The sequence below is a fragment of the Talpa europaea genome (genome assembly GCF_964194135.1).
Source record: "Talpa europaea genome assembly, chromosome: 6".
Taxonomy (NCBI): Eukaryota; Metazoa; Chordata; class Mammalia; order Eulipotyphla; family Talpidae; genus Talpa; species Talpa europaea.
Genome location: NC_140072.1, coordinates 87,240,564 through 87,267,387, shown reverse-complemented (window position 1 = coordinate 87,267,387; position 26,824 = coordinate 87,240,564).

Below are 26,824 nucleotides of genomic sequence, written 5' to 3'. Positions count from 1 at the left end.
ACTTAAGTCTCTTTGTTTCAATTTGTTTAATGATTTAAGATTTTAATTGCACATAAATACCTACCTATTTTAGATGAATTTATAATCCCTTCAGTCAAGTACTCATCCAAACCACAGAATGTTATACAGCAATCAAGCAGATTATGACCTGAAAGTCAGCACATTCGTTCAGCTTGGGGTTCTTAGCAATGACATTCTCACTCTGTGATAAAAGCAGTTTACCATGACTTGACTCCTGCCTATACAAAAGAGGTCTGTGAAAAAGAGTCCACATCTGCTTGGAATGTGTTAGCCATGCAGAATTCCCGACTCTACCCCAGGCCTCCTGAGACACAATCTACGTTTTTATAAGATCCCAGGTAAATCAAAAGTGTGTCAAGAAGTGAGAAGCACTGATTTAGTTGATTAGCCCAGTAGTGTAAATTTCTTCTCTAATTGTCTAAAGTAATGCCTAGGAAGAAAACTGAGCAAGGGTTTTAAGAGAAAAATTTATGGAACCTACCATGTGCTACTTGAGATGTTACCTCATTGAATCTTCATAAAACAAAACATGAAAAGTAGGTTTATTCCCATTTTTCAGTGGAAGAACTAAGTATCTTGTCAAAAAATAAACAGGTAGTAAATAATGGAGCTGAGATCCAAAAAAAGGAGGTCCCAATGCTTTTCATTTCCATTCTTTTATAAAGTAGACTACCCTATATCTTGCTTTTTGTACTCAGAACCATTAAATATCTACAATATGGGCCTATATTGAACTTTATCATGAAAGTCCATTTATGAAACTCACCTGGTTTTTCATTGATGTTATTATATTTTGTGTACAAGTCTTCCCTGTTAGTTAAACCTTCAGGATAGCAATCAGAGTTGTTTGTCATACTGCCTAAGGTGCACTGATGCCAGTCCATTCCACTGACTGCAGAATTTCTCTTTTCAGTAATTTATAAATGTAAATGTTTTCAAGGTTTATTGCAGATAAAATGATCTCAGAATTTTATTGTCAAGCCTGGTGGTTAAAAATTAAATAGGAGGGGCCTCCCCGGTGGTGCAGTGGTTGAGTGCTGGCTGGGTTGCGGAGCTGCCCGCAGCCTCTGTAACGCCGGTTTGATCCCCGGCCGCCGGGTGAGGGTCCCACATGGCCCACAGACCTCTCCTGCTGCCCATTGCTCCCCTCAGCAGTATACTTCGTCATTCTGCCTGTTCTGCTCTCCGCTCTGGCTCTGGTGAATTCCCTTGCCCTCCCGTGTTTCTGACTGTACCCAGTGCTTGTATAAATAAATAAATCTTTTTAAAAAAATTTAAAAAAATAAAATAGGAATCCTATAAATATCTTGTTAGATATTTATTATACTTATCCTTTATTTCTTTGCTGGAGAATTTATGCCATAGTATAAGGTCCTTTTTAGTCACTATCATGCCAATACCGCATATCATCTACAGATAAATTGTCACATATCATCTACAGATAAATTGTCATAAAAAAATCAACTAATTAGACTCTAGATCTGGTTCCCAGAAATCTGTGAATACATAAGATGAGGATTTCTTTTAGGCAAATCACAGCTTTCTGGTGACTAGTCTGCCTCTTGAATTCAAATTGTTATAGGACAAGGAGAGGGGCAGCCCAAACCCCGCAAACCTGCCTATTCTAAATGGGTTCTGCCATCCGCCACATCAACACAAAACATATGAGACTTTAATGGGAAGGAACTTTAATACAATTAGGAAACAATACAGGAAAGGCAAAGAATCCAGTTTCTAAATCAAGCACCCACAGTTACCCATCTCCTCGTGGGTAAAAGTCCATCCATATGGGATCGGCCCAGAACAAGGCCCCAAAGCCTGCCACAAGTCTAAAGCATCTTCCAGTGGGGACCCACAGAAAAGGGTCAGAAACAACCAGACAAGCCCAGAAGGAAAAGAGCAAAATAACATCAAGATAAAAGCTGCCATTGTCACCTCCCCACGGGTCTCACCCACATCTGTGTCACCCAGTCCACGACCAAAAGACAAGCGCAGTTTCTTCACATGTCTCTAGGCTCCATGCGCTTCCTCCAGGTCTCCTGGCTCCATCCTGCTTCCTTCCTGTCTCTTCTGCTGCTTCTCCTCTCCCTGCTCAGCTACACCTTCCCTCGGGTGGGGCAGGGAACCTCCCCCTTTCCTGGGAACCACCTTGTTGCAAAATCTCTGAGGTCATTTTCTTTCTCAAAACATATCGGGTTCACGAGTGAGTAAATGTAGAAGCAACTAGTCAAATCTATTATATCCTTTATTGAGAATAAAATCATCTTTGGCAATAAAAACATGGTCAGCCAAATATTTGCCTTCTTTCTGTAAGTATTTGATTATAAAAAGGAGTAATTTAAGTCATTGTTCTTGCCCTGAATGCCATGAACTACTACGTTTCCCTCCTCTTACCAGTAGGGAAAGGTCATTAATGCCTGTAAACCTAATCAATATCGGATAACACAAAACCATTTCAGATTTCTAAAATGTGGGAGCTAAAGTAGATAATATTTCTTGATATAATTACTTTTATTTTTAAATATTAAAAACTTATAAAGTTCAAAATGGCAGCCTACAATCTTCAAATTATCAAAATGTGCTTTGACAGGAACATGGATGGAAATTTTGCAGTTAGTTTAAGGATATCTTACTTGAGTGTTTGCTTCGGCAGCACATATACTAAAAAAAAAGGATATCTTACTTGATATTCTTCTCAAAAATGCTCCTGACACCTACCTAGATCTTCTTCTATGGAAATTTCTACTCATTTCCCAGCTGTGCATGTGCTGTGCTAACAGTTCACACTTTATCCTGTTTCAGAGACTATCCTTAAGTGGAGAAAGCCAATTCACTTAGTGATTCCTGAGAGGTGATACCCTCCCTATAGAGGAGGACCTGAGCCGATAAAAACTGACTTGTGGTATAATAGCCCAGCACCCTTACCTCTGAACAAAATAATCTCTGTGCTACAATTCTTGTTATGGAGTTTCCAGTCAAATTAGACTGAGGCTAGATCCCTCCTGAAGTCACATTGTTAGCTAGCTCTACTTCCACCCAACCTTTTTCCTCTCAGCTTCTTATAGGCTACTCCTGAGGGTACACCTTAAATAAATCATTTATGTAATTATCCCCTCAAACTTCCCTTCTAAGGAAGCCTATTAAGAAGCCATCTCAGGGCATCCCTGGTGACGCAAGAGGTTAAGACGCAACCTATGAAGCTGTCCGCAACCTCTGTGGTGCGAGTTTGATCCCTCCCGCCCAGGAAACAACCCTCATGCATAAATAAATAAAAAATATCTTCAAATAAAAGAAACCATCTTAACTCAAAATTTCATTGCTATTATTTTTTTTAAATGGACATGAAACATAATGTGGTACAAATAGATCAATGGAACAGAGTAGAGGGACTAGAATTAGATCCATACTCTTAAGACAAATGCATTATTTATTTATTTTAAGATTTATTTATTTATACAAGAACTGAGGTACAGGCCAGATGCGCGGGAGGGTGAGAGGATCCACCAGAGACAGAGTGGGGAACAGAACAGGCAGACTGACTGAAATACACTGCTGAAGGGGAGCAGCAGGCTAGACAGGAGAGGTCTGCCTCACCATGTGGGATTCTCGCAGCTGGCCAAGATCGAACCAGTGCTGCAGAGGCTACAGACAGCTTCATAGTGCGGCGCTCAACCACCTGCGCCACCAGGGAGGCCCCTCTTAAGACAAATTTAATTTTAACAGCAGCATCAAAGCAATTCAATAAGAAAAGAAAATCTTTTTGAAAAAGTGCTGAAACTGTATAGTCATATGGAAAAAACTGGAACTTAACCCTGATCTCACACCATATACAAAATTAATCTTAGATGCATAATAGAATTAAACATTAAAGTTAAAGCTAAAAAAAAAAAAAAAAACTTACACTGTATGCATGGAGATTTTATCTATTGAAAAACTATCAAAAATAACCGGTAATGGGGAAAGAAGGAAACACAGATGAAACTAAAATGACCATGTGCTGATAGATATTGACATGGGTGAAAGTTAGGTAGGGGTTCTTAATACTATTCTGTTTACGTACATGCCTAAATATGTATAAGCCATATGTGGTGCATCAATTTTCAACAAAGGTGCCAAAGGGTATAAGTAAACTTTTCAATAGCTAGATATCTACATAAAAAAATGGAATATAACTCTTGTTCATATAATTCATTTCTAAATTGGTTATAGACATAAGCATATATAAATCCTATAACTAAAAAACACCTAGAAAAAAAAAGAAGATTCAGGTTATGTTAGTATATAAAACTTCTTCAGACATATACAAATAAAATATGTACCATAAGACATTTTATAAGTTGCATCTTATCAAAATTCAAAACCTTGGTTCTTCAAAAGACACTGTTAACAAAATGACTAGGAAGGTCAAAAGCCAGGAGAAAATATTATCAGTACATATTTCCAAAACAGAATGTGTATCCAAAAAATATAACTTCATGTTATAAAGCCCAAAAACCCAATGAAATAATAGATGTGAACAAATTGCTTTACCAGAAGAAGATATACAAATAGCCAACAGGAGCATGAAAATATATTCAGCAACTCCGTCATGAGAGCAATGAAAATTAATCGATGAAATATCAATACATCCATCAGAAAGGTCAATTTTGAAAATGTCTAACAATTCCAAGAATTAATGAGGATACAGAGCAATTAGAACTCTTAGATATTGCTAGTAAGAACAGAAATTATCCAACATTTTGGAATGGATTTTACAGCTTTTTGTAAATCTAAACATATTTACCATACAACTCAAACCTAGATATTTACCCCAGAAAAATGGAAATCTTGTTGTCAAAAAAAGAAATCTTTACATGAATGATTATATCAGTTTTACTTATAACAAACAAACTGGAAGTAGTTCAAATTTCTATCAATAGATGACTAAATAATCAAAATTGATGAGCACTCATACAATGGGGAGTATGATGAGGTATAGATAAAACATGAATGGCAGGAATTTGATAGCTGTTGAAGCTGGATTGTAGAGGGATATGGAGATTCATCATACTGTTATGTTTACTTTGTGCATCTTTGAAAATTTCCATTTTAAATACTTTTAAATGGCAACCTATTTCAAATATTATAAAAATATTCTGTTCTTTAATCTAGTGATTCCACTTCTGAAAACCTTATCCTGGAAAACAATCGAAAAGAGGAAATAAGTTATCTGCATGAAAATATTTACCTAATCTGATTTGTCATGCTTGAAAAGTTGAAAGAGTCAAAATTTATAAAATCAAGCCATGATCCAAAAAATAGACAGAGGACCTGAATAGCCATTTCTCTAAACAGGACATACAGATGGCTAATAGGCATATGAAAAGATGTTCAGTGTCTCTTATTATTAGGAAAATGCAAATCAAAACAGCAATGAGATATCCCCTCACACCTGTGAGAATGCCTATTATCCCAAAGACAAGAAACAAATGTTTGAGAGGATGTGAGGTGAAGGAAATCCTTGTATACTCTTGATGGGAATATAAAGTGGTACAGTCAGTGAAAACATCAAGATTCCTTAAAAAATGAAAAGTAGAAGTTCCATGTGATTCATTTATCTCACTTCTGTGTACTTATCCCCAAAATACAAAACCACTAACTCAGAAAGATATATGCTTTGATCTGTTTATTGCAGCATTATTTACAATACCTGAGAGCTGCAAAAATGGAAATTAACAAATTTGTCCATTAACAAATGATTGGATAAAGAAGTTTATTATATATACAATATATATGCCATATATATTGCCATAAAAATAAAATCTTTTCATTTACAACAGCATGGACAAATCTAGACAGTAGTATTTTAATTTATTGAGTGAAATAAATTAGAAGGAGAAAGAAATACACCATATGATTTCACTCATATGTATATAGAGAAACCAAACAAATGAACCAAATAGAGCAAATAAACTTTTAAACTTTAAGACTAGGTAGTGTTTACTGGAAGGAATGGGAATAGGGGAGTGATTAAATCAGGAAAAAAGGGTCGAATGTATTGTGAGGAAGAAAATCGAACTTTACTGGGAAACTTAATGTTGTATATAAACATGGCAATTTTTAATGATGTGCACTTGGCATTTTATATCATGTTATAATGTAATGTTACTTCAATAAAATTAAATTATTTAAAAAGGAAATCACATTTTATAGAATACATGCAGATATTTCAATTCAATTCACATGAATGAATAATAGCTAACATTATAACGTATTTTTGATATACTAGGCCCTATTCTGAGCACCTTAGTTGACCTAACTTATTTAAGAAAGATAAATATGTAGAAACATTAGTTTATTTAACAAAAATTACTTACTACTAGGGTTCATAAAATACCATATTATCTTTACTCTCATGGAGCTTTGAAAAGTTAATTGGTGGCTATACAAAAGAGTAAAAGTCAAAAAATAATTACAATATAGTGCAATGAATGCCCTGATAGACAAAGAGAAATGCTTATCTTTTTGATTTACATAGCAAAGGGATTGCATAGTATAGTTATTAAATGAGAACAACTATGGAAGGGGAACACTTCTAAAGCAAAAGATTTGACTGTTTCAGGTGATATAATTGCAAAAATATTTCATTTTCATTTTGAATTCCATTAATTATGGAATTTATTATATTTTTAGCATAATCAAGTCAAATCACCCAGACACCAGTAAATTAATTTAGTAGGGAATAGGGTTTATTACATAGTAATTCTATTGTAATTTTTAAATTTGATTAGTTTGGCAAATCTGTCTCCGTCTTCTCCTACTAATCAGTATAATGGAAAAATGTATTTATTGGCCCTAACTTTCTATATACTGAATGTCTGATCCAGTTACTCTCCTGAAGTGGTTCTCAACCTGACTGCATAGTCAAATCATTAGGGAACTTCAAAGATGTAATGATGTCTGGGCTCCACCCCAAACCTTTAAATTGTCTCTGAGGGAGGACTCTCATCTACTGGAAGGACCATGGGTCACTTTTTCAATTTTTACTTAGGTCTTCATTGAATTCTTTCCATTTAGGAAGTTAGATATCCATAATTACTCTGTGTCTGACTGGGAGGATAGAGGGTAAGGTAAAAGGATCAGGCTTTTCTGCCCTCCCGCCATTAGGACAGATGACAGAACCCTGCAGTCTTGAATGCATGCCTGATGGCGGGCACCTGGAGTAGGGTGTGGGCATAGGTAGATGGGATTCACCTGGGCTAAGATGGGGGCTTTTAAGGGCAGCATACAGGGACACCAGCATGAGGGGTGGGGGGTGGGGGTTTGAGGAGAGAGGAAGAGAGAGACAGAGTGAAGACTTGCTTGGGGCTGGGAAGCCTGCCAGCCTCCCAGCCCCCCAGCATCCCTGCCTGCTGTGTACCTGGTAAATCCCAATAATAGCCTGCAAAAGCCACTGAAGGCTCCAGGACTCTTTCCTCCTTTACCCCGTCTGCATAGGATCATAGAAAACCTGCTCCGTATCATTCCTGTCCCTACAGAGGACAATAAAACTTATTGATGCAGATAGTTCAAAATGTGATTACATAAGTACAGGCTTTCTGTTTCTTTTTCCTTATTCTAAATTTGGCTTCCCTTTGGAGTGTGCACTTACCACATGTGAGGCAAAGAAGGTGTCAAGCACAATTAAGAAAGCAAAGTTAGTAATTCTTTCCAACTTGTATTTTCATTGTTCCTCAACACAAAGAAAAATCACCATATACCAAGAGAATAGAGGATGCCCTCACCTAAAATAAACATCCAGAGCTTAGACAAGAATTAGAAACACAGTCTAAAGTGTGGGAAGTCTTGTTGCAAATGAAATGACAAAAATGACAGTTCTCCCCGCTCCACCTTCCTCTTCTATCCTTCCAAAATCCAGGGTACCAGCTCACACTTTCCCATCAAGAATTGAGATCACACAAAAGAATGAATGTCAGTATTTCCTCATTCTTATAAGCACCTTTTTCTCCACACCTTGATTTTTCTCGACAGTCTTCATGAGGTGGCTTATGCAACTGTTTTCCTCTCTTCCACTAAATTTTGGGGGAAAGATTGTGTGGCAGGCAGTGATAATAGCTATTTAACTTGCTTGATACAGTACTTAGCACAGTAACGCATGCATGTGGATGCCTAATAAGCCATGGAGGAAAATTAGCCTAATTCTACTCAGATTCCTTGTTTCATAAGCCTTTGGGGAGACAATGATAATTAGTCGAAACAGCTAGAGAATAACACTTAATCATAGAAAACCAATGCAGAAAAAAATACTGAAAATGAATTGTCTTCGCCTAAGGTATATCCGTATCTGAGAAAAAGAGCAAAATTTACAACCTCAAAGTACTCCAAGCCTTACGTGCCAAAATGTTGGGATGTATTTCCCTTCTTTTTAATATAATCACTCTGAGCAGACATTTGACTCAAATTTTCAGAGGGGTCAGTCTCTCCACAAACTTATCAAATAATTAATGTGGAATTTTTATAGAAAGCGTCACAGTTTATTTTACACATTGATATGAAACATAATTAAATGCATAGCAATGACTCTCAGTTACTCAATTCTTTCACGTTTAGAGATAAACAATTTTTCTACCATACACCTATTGTTTTTGATACAGATTTGCAAAATGTTCAACAAGGTAATTAAAATGAAAGGTAACAATGTTTTATCTAAATTAATGAAACTGAATTTCAGCTGCCTGAGTTCAAATTAAGCACCTTTCCAAAAATGAAAAGTATGATTAAGCAAGAGTGAGGTTATTAAATGCCAGTAGTTAGATCATCAGAATTGCAGAACAGTTATAAGCTGTGCTTTGCCCATCCTGGAGACCACCTTTTAGGGACTGGTGAACACAATTAAGGTGCCAATTAACAGAAAATTAACTTCGTAGCAAAACTTCTAGTCAAGGTAGGGAAGCTTCTCCCTATATGTTAGTATAACAATTCAAAACCACAAACCCAAAGAATATTAGCTGCAACACAATTAAAATAATTTTTTCTCTTGAATTTCCATGCTGTCATTTTGTAACAATGATTAACTCCCAAGGACTGCAGCACAGGAGCCCACACAGTGTAGGTGTCAGACATCAGGGCTGCTTCTGCGTGCAGGCACCCTCTACCCTCAGGGCTACAGTTTGCCTCCTCAAGAGAAGGAGGCCTGGGGGACTTGAATTATTTTCCTATTTCCTTTTATATTTGAAAATATTTAGGTAAGATTAATGACTTCTTTAGTCTAATGGCTATGTAAGCTGGTGGCTTTGGTTCTGCCTCCCCATAGCCTTTTTCTATGACCTTTCATAAACTCACATTGCAAAGAATGAGCTGGGAAGAAAACCAGACTTTGTGAAGCACCTGTTACTGCACACCTCTAGGGTGAGAAAAGCAGGAGTAGGAGGCACACCCACAGGATTGCTAATGCTAGTGAGCCAGAGATACAGAAAAATGAAATATATTCCAGGAAGCCATCTGCCTTTGACAGAGAACTTGCAACCTTGTCAGCAGTGAAAACCATTTCAGAGGCATAGGCTGAAAATCAGTTCTGACCTCTCAAGAGCAAAGAGCAACATCACTTCTGCTACAGCTGGTTTAACGTAACCCCCCAGGTAATGTTTTCAGAGTTAGGTCCTCTTTTTATTTGGCTTCACACATGCTTTTGCCTTTGAGATATGAAATACACTGGACCACCTAAAGCTTGGCTTTAAAGGGAGTAGATCTGAAGCTTGCATGTTCTCTCTACTATGTCTTGGAGTTTTAAGGTGTATAGCTTGGCTGTTGGGGGGATTGCTATAGGGCGTAGTGTTTAGTATTTAAGGTATTGATTGTATGAATGGGAAATACCTTCCAACTAGACTTTACAGTTGTTAGCCAAGGTGGAGCTACAACTTAAAGGCTAAAATAGAGGCTTTGTTTCTGCAGAGCTTGCCCAATATTTGAAATAAAGTAGCAGTTCAAAAAAATATTTGTTGAAAATGAATAAATGAATGAATATATAAGTGATGTGGTGAGTGAACAAATGAATCTACTTGGCCTAAGTGGGATAATCACCCACCACTTACCATTTCTGGGTAACTGGGGCACAGCTCCTACACACACATTTCTACCCAGTCTACTTTCCCCTGTATATCTTTGTAGTAGTCTTGCAGACTCTCAAGACTGTGTGGTTGCTCCCCAACTTTTCCTGAAATTCTCTCACACAACCACTCCTCTCCCTTCTTCTCCAAGGCCTTGTGGCTCCTCCCGAGGCTGCCCCAGTCTAGTTAATATAATGTCTGCAGAGACTGTACAAAGAGTTGGTAACCCCTGGCTATCTGACTTCAAATCAACCTAAAATAGAGCCTCCCTGGTATGACCACAGTTTAGAGGATCCCATAGTGCAGATGTGAAGGACTCCACACAGAGTTAAGAAAACATAATCACCAGCATATTCAGTGGTGTAGACATACACATGACAATTTCGAAAAGCTGTACCTGAGCTGGCTTATAAGGAATGCATTGAACGGTATTCTTTACCTTTATTGAACAACTATGCTTTGTGAAAAAGATTATTTTTAATGTCAAACATCAAACTCTAAAAGCAATTCAGACTTCCTTGATTCTAATCCTATCTAGAAATCAAACATAAGAGTCCCTTCCAAGGCAATACACCTTGTATCAAACAAATATGATCAAAAGATATGATCCAACTGTGGTGTCATTTACATTTTGGAGTTGACTGATTCTGTTACAGGGAAACCCCTGAGAAACAGGATGGCCTGGGTCTGAGTCACCTGTGCTCTTGAAAAAACTCAGAACAAGACCCAAGGACAGGCACACATAGAAGATTTATAAAAGGTTTATTTACAAGAGAAATGAAAAGAGGGGGAAGAGGGCAAGAGATAGCAACAGAGGGAGAGGGAAAAGGAGAGAGAGAAAGAGAGAGAGGCAGAGAGACAGAGAGACAGAGAAACAGAGAGAGAGAGAGAGATTAATTAGTCAATACATCCTACCAGTAATGCTGTCTGAGATGACACCAGGGGTATATACTGAAAGCAGGCAAAACCAAAACCCCCTGCAGGCTCACAAGTGTTTGGTTTTACACCAACCAGGGCTGCTTAACTTCACCCTTAGTTCCCAGCAATCCCCTCTTCAAGATGCCCATAGTCATGGCAGATTAATGGCATGGTGGGAGTTGTAGTCCTTGGCATCTGACTGTAGTCCTTAGGCATGGAGATGAGGGTGGAGTCCATAAAATTTCAGTGGGTGGAGTTCATTCAGGACATATTGTTCCTCCAACAATTTCTCAAGGATGAACTATAGATGTTTGGGAAAAAAGGAACAAGCCTTCTGGTTGAGACAAACATAGTTTGTTCCACTAATTAATTAAGAGTTTTATATCCTAAGCTCAGCTTTCACCTTGACCCTCATATTTCAGTGCTTTTAGTGCTGGCAGCAGGAAATGCCTCAGTTCAAGCACAAAGATGATGCAGACATGTACCAGCAAGCCTGGGGTTAGAACAGAGTCTCCAGGGACTACTAGCTTCAAAACTTGAAGAGAAGCAGAGTGACAATTAACATCTAAGGTAAATGGAGAGGAGGCGGAGGGTCAGAAGTTTGATTCAAAGATAAGAGACCAGTCACTGGACTGGAGAAAATCACAGCATCTATCACTCTGATTGGCCTTAACCCCAATTCCTCAGGGACTCAATGACAAAAAATTAGTAAAAAACCAGGGGCCTAGATTTTTTTTACTACAATTTCAACAGGCATAGGCAAGGCAAGATTGTCTTCCATATTTGTGCCACACAGAGGCTGCTAATTGCATTTCTGAGCTACAAATTGATTCAGAATCTTCTACACAATAAAATGAAAAAATATATTTTAATCTTCCTGTGCTTATTTGGTTCTAGTCAGTGTACTAAAGAGTTTATGTAAGAGATATAAACAATCTCAACTTCAGGTCTTCTCAGTATCAGACCAGGCAGCAAACACAGCACCTGCATACAGGTCCAGTCTATTTGGGAAGCCCCAGTAGCTAGACAACTTCATGGAACATCTATGGCATAAATGCCAAGTTTGGGAACTAGGATACCCTCCAGTGATCCCTGCCTCCTTTCATGGCCCCATATAATCCCCTTCCATACTGAATAAGGTTGACCTATGAAATCAGTAGAGTACGGTAGAAATAGCAGTGTTTGATTTCTCAGTGTAGGTAACAAAAGGCTTTGCAGATGAATTGCTTTTGTTAGGGGGAAAAGGATGTCCTAAAGCTAATTCCATACAGGCTTTGTGGACTCCACCCCCACCCCAGGTCAAAGCCAAAGACACTGGGAACTTCAAATCCCATCACCACCAAAGGGAAGGTGGCTGGGACCTGAGGGTGGGGTTAAGCAGCCAGGTTTAGTATAGAACCAGACACGTGGGCCTTGGGAAGTTCCCTTTTTGGCTGTCTGCCAGCTCGCAGCACTAGCTCGGCCAGCTCTGAGAGTGCCATTGTGTTTCCAGGTCTGGAGATCGGGTAGGACACATTAAAGACTTTATTTCCCTATTTTCTCCCTGAGTTGTACATTTCCTCATTTCCACTTCCTTTGTAAATAAACCTTTTATTAACCTTTGTGTGTGCCTGTAGTGGAGTATTACTAAGTCCCTTTTAAGCGCGTGGGTGAGGACCCACAGCCAGGCAACCCATTTTATATCAGGGCTCTCTGTAACATTTTCTTCTCTCTTAGACCACTTGTTCTGTAAGAAGTCAGCCACCATGGACACTGAAGCAACCCGACAGATAGGCTACATGGTGAGGAACTGAGAGTTCCTGCCAAACCACCAGTGACAAATTGAGGCTTTCTGCCAACAAACATAAAGAGAGACATCTTGGAAGCAGATCCACCCCAGTTCAGCCTTCATTCAGAGTCAAAAATCTTTCAGTTTCAGTAATAATCTCAAGCCAGAACTACCCACCTCACTGCTCTGCATCCGTGACCCACAGAAGGAGTGAAATGATATATTTATTAATCTCAATGAGTCATAGGGCAAGTGGAGAGCTGCTAGGGTCAGAATGGAATAAGAAAAACCTGTAGGAATAAAGCAAGCTCCACAGATAAGGGTAAGAAACTTCACAGGGAACTAATCAAATACCCCAGGACTAGGGGCAACAGGATATTCCAGAACAAGGATGATAAAGAAAAAGGACTCTAAGATAAGGGCTGGGACACAGAGACTTAATTCTAGTCACAGAGTCATCAAGGCAAAGTGACTGAGACCACCAAGAACTAACCAATCACAAAGAGACTGATGAGGCTTTAGAATAATAGGGAAAGAAGATATATATTCCCTGAGGCACAACGCCTTGGCCTGGTTGGAGTCCCACTTTATTTCTGTTCCTATTCTCCTTAAAAAACTTTCTTTCTCTAAACAAATTTGCCTCTTATAGCTTGCTTACCTGAGCATCAGCGAAGTTCCTGCTGCGGCTTCGTGAGACACCAACCCATGGTGGTCTAGCCGCTGGGGCTCAGCGCTGCTACTGCAGCCTGGGGTCCGTTCCTGGCTGGGAGACTGTTGGGGGGAATGGATGTCCTGAACGAACTCCACAAACACAGGTTTTATGGACTCCACCCCCACTCCAGACCAATGAGATCCAAGACACCAAGAGCTACAAATCCCATAAGCCATCATCACCTAAGGGAGGACTGCTGTGAAATAAGGGTGGAATTAAGCAGCCACATTTGGTATATAACCAGACAAGTGGACCTTGGGGGCTCTCTTGGCTTTTTGCCAGCTTTCAGCATGCTGTTGGGATTCCAGCTCAGTGGAACTGGTGGGACACATTCACTAATTTATCTCCTTCTTTTTCTCCCTGAGTTATTCTTCTTTTTCCTTTCTTTTGTAAATAAGCCCTTTTTTAACTTTTTTGTGTGTGCCTGCATTTGAGTCTTATTATAAGTCCCTTTGCAGTGTGCAGGTGAGGACCCCCAGTCGGGCAACCCATTTCATATCAGGGTTGCCCTGTACAAGACTAGACCTTAAAACCTGAAATTATGGTATGATTATCTGCTAAGTTTTTGAGATTTGGAATTTGTTACACAGCAATAGATAAAGAATGGAGATTTTAGAACTCTGGTGCTTGAAATGGGATGTCAAGGTAACAAATAAGCAAAAATATGGAAGTGGCTTTAGAAAAGGCAGGAGGCAGAAGCAAAGACTTTGGGAAGAGTGTTAGTGAAAGCTTCAAGTGTGCTGAGCAGACTGTTGGGGACAGCCAGTTGCCTTTCAGGGAGGTGTAAGTAGGAGCTTAAGGGAATGTGAAAACTACTTCTTGTAAAATGGAGGGAAAGGAATGCTTGTTATGTGGTGTTGGAATGTTTAGTGACCCTCTCTCCTGCAGATATATGAAAAATAGAAAATGTACCACATGAATGAGATGACCCAGTCAAGGAGATTTCAGGAAGTGTTTAAGGTTCTGCTTGGGTACTTCTTGCTTCTTATAGTAATACACAAGCAGATAGAGAAATGTCAAAGGAAAGACTTAAACAAAGAAGGAACAAGGACTTTCTGGTTTTGAGAATTTTCAGGCTCTCCAGATATACTAAAATTAAGAAATGGCTTCCAGTAAAGTTGAAGATCAAAAACATTACCAGCAAAATGTGGTCTTATGATAAAATCAAGGGTGTGACTGCACAACATTGTGTCAAATCTCTATATAAATGGCTCAGTTCTTTGTTCAGTCAAACAATAGGGCATCTACAAAGCTTAATGATTAATTTCCTCAGCAACCTCAGCAGTAGCCCAAGTTAGAGAAAGGCTTCACTCAAAAAGTAAATGCCCAAAAATAGATGACTGGGTCAAGAAGATATGGTACATATACACAATGGAATATTACTCAGCAATCAAAAAAGATAAACACATGCAGTTTGCAGCAACATGGATGGAGCTAGAAGGGATCATGCTCAGCGAAATAAGCCAGAAAGAAAAAGAAAAATACCAGATGGTCTCACTCATAGCAGGAATTTAGAAAACCTAAATAAGAGACCAGGAAAAAGACTAATCAATGCAAAGTAAAAATCAAAATCAACAAGCAACTATAAACCAGAGACACATGGGGAAGGGGGGGGAAGAGGGGGGGAAAGGAAGGACTAGAGTCAAAATGGGGGGGGATGCAATTGTATGGGGAATATAACCAAAATGAAAATGCATACATTGTGCAAAGATGAAAAAAGATGTAAGAATTATATAAAATAAAATATTTAAATAAAAAAAGTTTTGAAAACATGGCTTTTATCAATAAGAGAAAAATAATGTTTGCAAGAAAATTAAGTGGGAGTAACACTACCAGATTGTACTGAAACAGAAAGAACCAGCACAAAAGCAAGATAAAAGGACTTTGTACTCCCAAAATTCAACTTGCAAGGGGCAGGTTTGCAAGCCTGGGTTGCCCTTCATGGAAAAGAATGAGTAACTCAGAACAGAACCCAAAACCTAAAAGGCAGATTCAAAAACCGTGGAGAAGAAACAGGAGTGATACTGTAATGTCAGGTTTTCAGGCCTAGTCTCCCAGCCAGGAACGGATCCCAGGCTGCAGGGCAGTGCTGAGTCCCAGCCACTAGACCACCACTGGCTGGTGTTTGACGATGCCGCAGCAGGATCTTCGCAGACGCTCAGGCAAGCAAGCCAGGAGAGGCAGGTTTGTTTAGAGAAAGAAAAAGTTTATTGAGGAGAAAAGGAACAAAAATAATGTGGGACTCCCAGGCCATGGGACCAGGCCAGGGAGGGGCAAGGAAGCCCAAGTGGAGTTGTGCCTCAGGGAATATACCCCTTCTTTGTGTTATCCTAAAGCCCCACCAGTCTCTGTGATTGGTTACTTCTCGGTGGTCTCAGTCACTCTGCCTTAATGTCTCTGTGCCCAGAATAAAGTCTCTGTGTCCCAGCCCTTATCTTAGAGTCCTTTTTCTTTATTGTCCTTGTTCAGGAACATCTGTGATTCCTGGTCCTGGGGTGAGTGATTAACCCCCTATAGAAATTGCTGCTCTCTGGAGCTTCCCTTATTCCTTCTTTTGCCCTTATCCCAGAAGTCTCTTTAACTCTCCAGAAGTCCCTGTCTGCACTGTCCCTGAAGCTGCCTAATTAATCCTAACTTGCCCTAGGACTCAGGAACACATCCTAATCAAGGAACCTCCAAAATATGCACAGTTCTATTTCAGACCTCTGACTTTAGTATGCCTCCTATTTTTCATAATTTGAAACAGAAGCAGTAATCTTATGCCTATTCCACCACTGGCTGTTGGGTGTGTTAGAGGGAGATCATTTGTATTTCTCTGTTCACTAATATTCACTAATATTCCAAAAGAGGAGCTTGAGATACACAAGGAGCTATACTTAAGAAACTATACCTGAGGAGTTGCATTTTGCCCTGATTTGGATGATGGATTTCTGAGCTTCAAACTGAAATCATTAAGAGAGAGAGAGAGAGAGAGAGAGAGAGAGAGAGAGAGAGAGAGAGAGAGAGAGAGAGACTGTGAGGGGGTCTGGAGGGTAGGGTGTGAATATTTTGCATGTGGGAGAGATATGAATCATTGTGGGGGGGCAGTGTGCTCTCTGATAGCTATTTAACATCTAGTTTGTCAATAAATCTGTGAGTGTAATTTTACCATCATAATGGATGTATAGGATACAATTTATACTTCCAAAGGCTAATCAATAAAACCATCTTGCATTTTTGCTGATATGTAGAATAAATACACCATGCTGATTTCAAGCTACCAACATAAAGTCACTGATTGCAGACATAGGATGAGATTGAGATGTGCAACAGGACACAACTATACAGTATTTCCTCTAAAGAGACATAATAGACATACACAACTACAAGAGTATCAATAAAAGAAACATGTAGAAGAACAATTGGGAAGCAATGCATTTTAAGTATTTATTACTTTGGCTCTTAATATAGCTCTTATTATAATTTATTTAAATTAAATTTAAGTAATTTAATTTTAATGGTGGCTGTATTAAACAATTGAATTGTAAAATTCCTAAAAATTAATTATTAAGTCTGAAAGCAGGTATGAGCCAATTTCAATGCATGTTTGAACCTAAACCTCCTGCCAAAAGCCATGTAAGTGAATCATCTCAGGAGGAGGCCCTCTATTCCCAGTCCAAACTTCAGATGACCACAGCCCCAATGTAGTGGCAGGAGGGGACAGAGCAGGATCTCTATGAACTGAGCAGATGGATAAAGGAGAGTCCTGGAGCCCTCATTGGCTTTTCAGGCTTTTATTGAGTTTACCAGGTACATGGCAAGCAGAGGTGCCAGGGGCTGGGAGACTGGCAGGCCTCCCAACCCCCCCGGGGAATCTGACTCTTTCTGGGCTCTCTGGTATTTCGTTAGTTTCTCATTCTCTCTTCTCGTCTTTTCCACCACTGATACTCTTGCTCTCTTCTGGTGGCTCTTTTCTCTATTCTCTTTCTGCTGGTGGTTCCATTTCACTCTGACTCTGCTCTTATGAGCCCAGGTGTGCCCACCTACATATGACCACACCTCACTGCAGGTGCCCACCATCAGGACCGCAGGGATCCATCATCAATGCTAATGGCAGGAGGGCAGAAAAGCCAGATAATCACTTATCCTACACCCAGCTAACATCTTTTTATTTTTAAAAAAAATTTATTTATTCATGAATACAAGAGCTGGGGTGTAGACCAGAGGTGGGGGGGGAGGTGTGTGTGTGAGAGGATTTACCAGAGACAGAGTGGGGAGCAGAACAGGCAGATTGACTGAAATACACTGCTGAGGGGAGCAGCAGGCGAGACAGGAGAAGTCTGCTGTGCCAGGTGGGTATCTCCCTGGCTGGGGATAGAACTTGTGCTGTAGTAGCTGCAGATTGCCTCATAGTGCTGATGCTTAACCCCTTGCACCGCCAGGCAGGCCCCCCAGCTAACATCTATATTGTACCTTCATGAATGACCCTAAGCCAGAAGCACCTGCCAAGCTACCTCTGAATTCCTGACCCACAGACTCTGAGATAATAAATATTTATTACTTAACACACAAAGTGTTGAGGTCATTTGTTTCTCAGCAACAGATAATAAAACAGCAGCTGCTGCAGCCACAGGCAACATTGCCTCATTGAGACAACACAAAAGGGAAAGGAGAGAGCTCTAGATAGGTCAGAAGGACATCTCAGGAAGTACCCTTAGTTATTCCATAAGCACCCCTAGAACAGTTTGGGAGAAATTAAAAAAGAAATTGGAGCTTTTTTCAGGATTTTTAAATTCTCACTTTACCAGTGAATTAACTAAGGCTCAGAGAGTTTAAATAGCATACCTAAAATCACACAGCCAATAATCCAGAGTAAAATCATGGTTTAAACCCAAATTTAAATTTCTGCTTTCTCAGGAAAACCTTAACAAGATCTTTAATTTTTATAATATGTTACTGTTTATTAATAATCTATGCCCACACCAATGTGATGAGAGAAAGGAGATTGTTATTCCTTTTTATTTTATAAATTAAGAGTTGTATTACTAACAACTGAACTGCAACTAGGAAACCTGCAAGCCTCTTTTCCAGTTTTTGGAAAAGAATGAAAAATGTCAAATTGAGTATAAATTGTGATCACATGTAATTAAGTGTTAAATTTATAGTATTGGATATAAAAACCATAAAATTTCAGAATTCAATGGGCTTATATTTTACTAGTCTTTCTAATTTACAGTTAGAGGCAAGGAAACATCTAACAAAATTAAGCCGCTCTGGGTAATAAATCTAGATAATATTCTTAAGATTTATTAAAATTGTTATTTTTTCAAAATTGACTTTCTTTTGAGCCTTATCCAATTTGACCCAGGACCTATGAGTCTGTGTTAATTTGCATGATTGCCTTATACAATATTAATATATTTCCAAGCTCTTTAAATTATTCACTTTAACAGTTTTTCACAAACACTTCAAATGAATAGTAACACGGTTTTGTTTTCCAGATGTCATTTCATGTGTCTGAATAATTCCACCAGACTTTTATGATTACATCAATTCAGAATTGCAAAGAACAAACACTAAATTTAACTTGGAACAATTTTAACAAATTCCATATTTGCTTTTCCTCTTAAACTTACACTATTTATATATATGGTATAGTAAGTGCAGTGAATTTGAAAGATTGGAATGCTTTCTGGAAATAAGATTGAGAAATATGTACCAAAACCCCACCCTGAGAGGTGGATTAAAAAATGTGATGATTTAAAAAAAAGGAAATATTTAAAGTCCTATCAAAAAAAAAAAAAACAGAATTTGGCTGCAAACTGACTAGAGTAGAATCTCAGGAAGATATAGAACTGATTGTGGGCAAAGGAAACTACAACTAAACAATTGTACTGTAATTTGAGGAAGAATTTATCAACAGAACTGAGATGACCTTCAGTCTCCTCACAAGAGTCTGGAAAAAGGAAGCAAAGATTCAGAGAAGCAGGAGTGTACTCCAGGCAGTTCTAGCTTCATGTCCTCCAGACAGAAGCTGGAGAATGGCCCCATCCCAGAAGTAAAATAGTTCCATTCCTCAGGATTACCAATCTTCAAACACAAAAGGATCTTTAGGACCCCCTTTATGCCTTTAAGAATTATTGAGGACCCACCAGAGAGAATTTCTAGGGAGTCCTGTGTTAGGTCATTTTTGTTTGTTTCCATAAGGCCTTTTTAAAACACCCAATGTTCTAGAATATTACAAGCAATAATTTACTTATTATACAATAATGTGATATAGGATAACTAGAATCAATGTGCATTTCTCTTTGTTCCATAAGTAAAAAGTCTTCTCATTTTGGGAAAAAAAAAAAGAATTATTGAGGAACCCAAAGAGCTGTTCTATATTTGAATTATACTATTGATATTTTCCATTATAGATAGTAAAGCTGAGAAAATTTTTAATATACAAATATACATAATCATACATTTCATTAACTGTCAGAATGATGATATAATCACATCATGTCAATTCTGGAAATTCTACTGAGAAACTCATAATTGAGAGTGAAAAAGGCAAATAACTTCTTCTTTTTCTTTCTTTCTTTGTTTATACAAGCACTGGGTATAGTCAGAAGAATGGGAGGGTGAGAGAATTCACCAAAGTCAGAGCAGAGAGCAGAGCAGGCAGACTGACAAAGTACACTGCTGAGGGGAGCATCGGGCAGTAGGAGAGGTCTGCGCACCATGTGGGACCCTCCTCCGGTGGCCGGGGAGCAGCCGGGGATCCAACCGCTGCTGCAGAGGCCGCGGACAGCTTCGCAGCCCAGCACTCAACTGCTGCACCACTGGGGAGGCCCACCTCCTCCTTCTTTTTCTTCTTCTTCTTCTTCTTATAAAAATATTTTTGACTTAGCAGACTCCTGAAATGTTCTCAAGGACTATGAGCAAATCCCCCAGAATACTCCTCAGGATGATCACCAGTTAGGCAGCTGTCTAAGGGCATGTTGATTTCCTATGTGACATTCCCTGTGGGAGAGCAAGGAATTTATCTTCTCAGCAGTCTACTCGTCGGTCATTTTTCTTACCAGCATTCTCATTTGTTTGCTAGACTGGGGTGAATTGGCTGAGGGGAAGAGCTTTTCCCTGAGTTCTCAACTCTAGTAAAACCTCATCTTGGTTTCTCCAAGTTGATGTATCAGAACATTCCATTGTAAGGATTGAATTCAATCTCGTTCTCCAACCTTATTGGCCAGAAATCCAGGATAAATATATTAAGTCACATGATCCACATTCTGAATTCTTTTTTCTGTGCTGCTCATAATACGCTATTAATTCCCATTAGCATCGTGTAAGATAAGTTTTATTATCTTCACTTTAGAGATTGGCAAATTGAAGATTTGAGTACACTATATCATAGGGGTATGATAAACTTGGACTTTGGAGTTTTTAACAATAGTAACATTAATAAATGACAATTGATTATATTTATAAATATCCAGACATTATTCTAAATACCTTGTGTGGTTTATTTCTCATAGTAATTCTATAAAATAGATACTATAGTTAATTTTCCATTTATATTTGACAAAACTGGGACACAGATTAGGTGAAATGTACAAGTTCACACAACACATAATCAGTGAGATTTTAATTTGATAGATCAAGTCTAACTCTAGAGCTCATGTACTTAATTCCAGCCTTCTAGTATTTCTACCATTGCTTATTCCAAATGACTTTATCCTTTCATTTATTGCTCTTGACATCTCTAAGAAGAGACTTTTTTTTTTTAAAGTTAAGGTTCTTTTTTTTTAAGGAATTATTTATTTATTTATTTTTATAATGAATTTTATTTTTATATTCCCCATACAGTTGCAACCCTCTTATTTTGACCCCAATCCCTCCCCTCCCGCCCTCTACCCCCCATAGAGTGTCTCTGGTTCATAGTTTTTTGTTGATTTTGATTTTCACTTTCTTATAGTTATTCATTTTCCTGGTCCCTTATTTAAGTTTTCTAGATTCCTGCTATGAGTGAGACCATCCGGTATTTTTCTTTTTCTTTCTGGCCTATTTCGCTGAGCATGATCCCTTCCAGCGCCATCCATGTTGCTGCAAATTGCATGTGTTTATCTTTTTTGAATGCTGAGTAATATTCCATGGTGTATATGTACCACATCTTCTTGATCCAGTCATCTATTTTTGGGCATTTGGGCTGTTTCCAAAGCTTAGCTATTGTAAATAGTGCTGCTATAACCATAGGGGTGCAGGTGTTCTTTGGAATTGATGTTTCTGTGTCCTTTGGGTAAATACCTAGGAGTGGAATTGCTGGGCACTGGGTGCAGTCAGAAGCACGGGAGGGTGAGAGAATTCACCCTGATCCAGAGCAGGGAGCAGAGCAGGCAGAAGGACCGAAGTACACTGCTGAGGGGAGCAGCGGGCGGCAGGAGAGGTCTGCGCGCCATGTGGGACCCTCCTCCGGTGGCCGGGGAGCAGCCGGGGATAGAACCGGCACTGCAGAGGCTGCGGACAGCTTCGCAACCCAGCGCTCAACAGCTGTGCCACCGGGAAGGCCCCAAGAAGAGACTTCTTAGACATGATTTCTTGGCCACGTGGTATGTACTAAGGCTAATTAAATACAATAAAATCATCTTCACAACACAAATATATGTATATAGTACAAAAGTATATATATTTAGGAAGAAATACATTAAATGTCTATGTGTTCCAAGGAATAAACTTAGTAGAAAAACCATGTACTAAATTAATTTTATACATGTACTAAAGAATAAAAAATAATTATAGAATAGAGAATGCCAGAATTTTAGAATTATAAACAGTCATAGTTATGATATAAGTAGAAAGGGCAGGTAAACCATGAATAGAGAGAATGTCTGACTCTATGTTGAGTTTCAGTTACACATAATTAGTAGCATTCTCATTACTAAGAATGAATAATCTCAGGAGTTAGACCCAATAGGAGTAATGCCAGGGCACTTTTTCACACTGCTTGTCTCAGAAGTACAGGTGAAGTCATTGGCTGGTTGTCAACTATCAGTTCCCTATGTACTTTAAATAGGACCATCTATAATGCTGCTTAACTTCTGATTAAAAAAAAAACTACAACACTATGAAGAGAATTAAGAACGGGCCTCCCTAGTGGTGCAGGCAGTTGAGCACAGCTCTGTGAAGCTGTCCATAACCTCTGCATTGCGGGTTTGATCCCAGCCGGCGGGCGAGAATCCCACATGGTGCAGCAGACCTCTCCTGTCTCACCCACTTCTCCCCTCAGCAGTATGTTTCAGTCAGTCTGCCTTTTCTGTTCCCAGCTCTCTCTCTGGTGAATCCTCTCACACACACACCAAATACCCCCCACACCCCGCACATCTGGCCTGTACTCTGGTTCTTGTATAAATAAATAAATCTTAAAAAATGAGAGAAAGAGAGAATTCAGAACAACTCAGCAATGAATTTTACAGATGTACAATTTTTTAAGGCTATGACTGAAATTATTTTAAGATCTACTTACTTTATTACACAGTTTTGCCAGTAATGAATTATGAATTATTTTAATATCTAGTGGCATTAGTAATAGTACAATAATGATAGCTATTATTATTAACATTATTATTCAAGAGTATAATTGAATAACTAAAGATATACTTAACTGATTAGCACATATTATGTTTTCTTTTCACCTATGTGATTATTTATTAATCCACTTGCTAAATTTGATGATTTAGTGCTCTGGACTCTTGCTGAATAAAACTCCATTTTGAGTGGTGATGGTTTCACTTACATTCTTTCACAGACATTTGGATATAAAAATGAACTGAGATGTAATTCCTTTAATATTCTTTGATAATTTCAGAAAGGAAAAGAATTTTAAATCTAATGCATTTCTGTTGGAAAAAAAAAAAGTGACAGTCAAAACTGGTTAAACATTTCCTGACCTTATGACATTAGATGTACTTCCAGCATAACTTACTTTGTCCTAAGCAAAAAGACTTGACTTCAGAGCTGAAGAGGGGAGTTCATGGTCTGTTGATTGTAATATTATTCAAATGTCACAAAAAAAAGCACTCCCTCTTTCCTCTCTTTCTCCCTCCCTCCCTTGATAGTCTGATGGAATGATCAACTTGCTTATCATTTTATAAAGATCTAGTCCTATTATTTTATTTTATTTTTTATTTTTTATAATAAATTTTATTTTAATATTCCCCATACAATTGCAACCCCCTTATTTTGACCCCAATCCCTCCCCTCCCGCCCCCTACCCCCCATAGAGTGTCTCTGGTTCATAGTTTTTTGTTGATTTTGATTTTCACTTTCTTATAGTTATTCATTTTCCTGGTCCCTTATTTAAGTTTTCTAGATTCCTGCTATGAGTGAGACCATCCGGTATTATTCTTTTTATAAAGATCTATTCCTATTATTTTAAAGATTTATATTTATATATTTATGCATATAAGAGCTAGGGTGCAGGGGGTGAGAGGATTCACCTGAGAAGAGCAGGGAGCACAACAGACAGATCTACAGAAAAACACTGCTAGGGGAGCAATGGAGGACGAGACAGGCGAGGTCTGCTGCTCCATGTGGGTCAGCTCCCTGGTGGGGGATTGAACTCATGCTGCAGTGGCTGGCTGGCAATAGCTTGATAGCACTGAGACTTTAACCCCTGCACCACCAGGGAGACCCTCTGTGCCCAGTTGGAGAGAAACTAAGAATACAAAACCAGCTTGGATTTAACCAAGCCTAATTGACTCAACAGTTTTCTTCTTATGGGCAATGTTATCAAAAATATTAAATGATTTTAAGCAATTTATTCTAACATTTAAAAATGGTGTATAATAATACAACCCACATTTTTGACTGGTTCTTTTTTCAACTAAAACAGATATGACTAGGAGATAGCTGCATATCTCTTTTTAAAAAGAAAGACTACAGCAAAAGAAAACTTACATGAGGCTTTGAAATTGAGATAGCATACACAAATCTTTGCCTGTTTTAGAAAAAAAGTAGCAAATAAAATATTTCACGGCATTAAGAAGATAATTCAATATGCAGATCATATATAGGGAATGTACATTTCAAAATTATGCTGTTTGATTGAGCAATTAATTACCCAAATGGCAGCAGCTGATAGACCCAGAATAGAGAAGAGTTCAAAAGAACCAGGATAAACATGTAAGAGTTTATAAATAGCATCCATCTGTTATTAGTTATATCTCATAGATAGAGCAAATGAACACATGTTCTTCATATCAGTTACTGTTTACCCTAAAATATCTCTCTGGTAAAGCACCTTGTTGCACAGTGATTGAAAATAAAGTAAAAGAGGGTACTCTTCAATTCAATTTTTAGTTTGTAATATTTCTATATGGAGGTATGTTTTTTTTTTTCTATTTCTCCTTTTGTAATAGCATTGATATGTTCAGTTTATCTGAAGCTGTAGTGTGAGTGCCAAAAAATGAAAAGATGTATGTAATAGGTCATAGTCAAGCATTGTTCAATCTGCAGGGTAATGCTGCTGAAGATAATAGGGCTGTGGAGCCTAGAATTCCAAAGTGCAGGTCAATGGAACCACTGCCTGCAAAAGAACTAAAGAGGGGCCTCCCCTGGTGGCGCAGCGGTTGAGTGCTGGCCTGCGAAGCTGCCTGCAGCCTCTGCAGCGCTGGTTCGATCCCCGGCCACCAGCAAGGATCCCATATGGTGCAGCAGACCTCTCCTGCCATGCCCGCTGCTCTCCTTAGCAGTGTATTTCGTCAGTCTGCCTGTTCTGTTCCCCGCTCTGGCTCTGGTGAATTCTTTCACCCTCCCGCGCTTCTGATTGTACCCAGTGCTTGTATAAAATAAATAAATAAATCTTTAAAAAAAAAAAAAACTAAAGAATTTGGTGGCAGAAGAGGCTGTCATAGGACTAGAGAACTCTTGGAATGAAAAGATTGTTTTTTTAAAAGATTTATTTATTTATGCATACAAGAACTGGGGTACAGGCCAGAGATGGGGGGTTGAGAGGATTCACCAGAGACAGAGTGGGGAACAGAACAGGCAAACTGATTGAAACACACTACTTAGGGGAGCAGTGGGCGAGACAGAGAGGTCTGCTTCACCATGTGGGTTTCTCTCTGGCTGGCCGGGGATAGAACTCATGCTGCAGAGGCTGCGGATTGCTTCATAGTTCTGTGCTTAACCCCTGTGCCACCAGGGAGCACCTGGACTGAAAAGGTTTTTAAAACATTTAGTTGATCCTATTCTAAGTTAAGGTCTTACCAACAGCTTCTTTTTTTTTTTAAGATTTATTCATTTATGCATGCAAGAACTGGGGTAGAGGTGTGTGGGGGGTAGTGAGAAGATTTACCAGAGACAGAGTGGGGAACAGAACAGGCAGAACGACTGAAATACACTGCTGAGCTGAGCAGTGGGTGAGTCAGGAAAGGTCTGCTGCACCATGTGGGCAGCTCCCTGGCTGGGGATCGTACTCGCTCTGCAGTGGCTGCCCATAGCTTCATAGGTTGTGCCTTAACCTCTTGCAGCACCAGGGAGGCCCTTGCCTTTAGCTTCTATTAAACTTTAGAGCCATCTTCAGATTATCATTTTCCATTTGTCCTATATTTTAATATAGGATTAGTAGTGTCGGTTTTCTGGGTCCTACCTCATGAAACAATGTCCTGAGTACTTAATTCCTATGAAAAAGTTAAAGCAGGTAGGTAAAGAATATGTACTACTACTCTTTCTATCTTGAATTCAGTAGACATGTGTGGATATCAAAAAGAATCTAGAAATCTAGAAAGTGGGCCTCCCTGTGGCGCCGCACTGTGAAGCTGTCCGCAGCCTCGGCAGTGCAGGTTTGATCCCAGCCAGTCTACAAGAATCCCACATGGCCCGGCAGACCTCTCCTGTGGCACCCACTGCTCCCCTCAGCATTGTATTTCTGTCATCTGCCTGTTCTGCTCCCTGCTCTGCCTCTGGTAAATCCTCTCACCCTCCTGCACCCCTGGCCTGTACCCCAGCTCTTGCATAAAAATAAATAAATCTTAAAAAAAAAAAAAAGAAAAAGAATCTAGAAAGCCAGTAATTTTTCTTCAAGGATTTTATTGTATAATCAGACAGGTTAACTATTGCATTAGTTTTCTAATGTTACATAACAGTGTACCCCCAAAAGAGAAGAAACTTACTATTATATCTACCATACACCATGGGTCACACACCAACAATGACAAAATGTGCAAGGGAGCTACACAATATGTACAAATCAGAAGGTGGGGACCTTGGAAGTAGGGTCCACAGATACATCCTTATAAAAAGAAAATGTGCAAGTTCAGTGAATGAAAATTTTGAATGAGTGAATCTGAAGAGACAAGT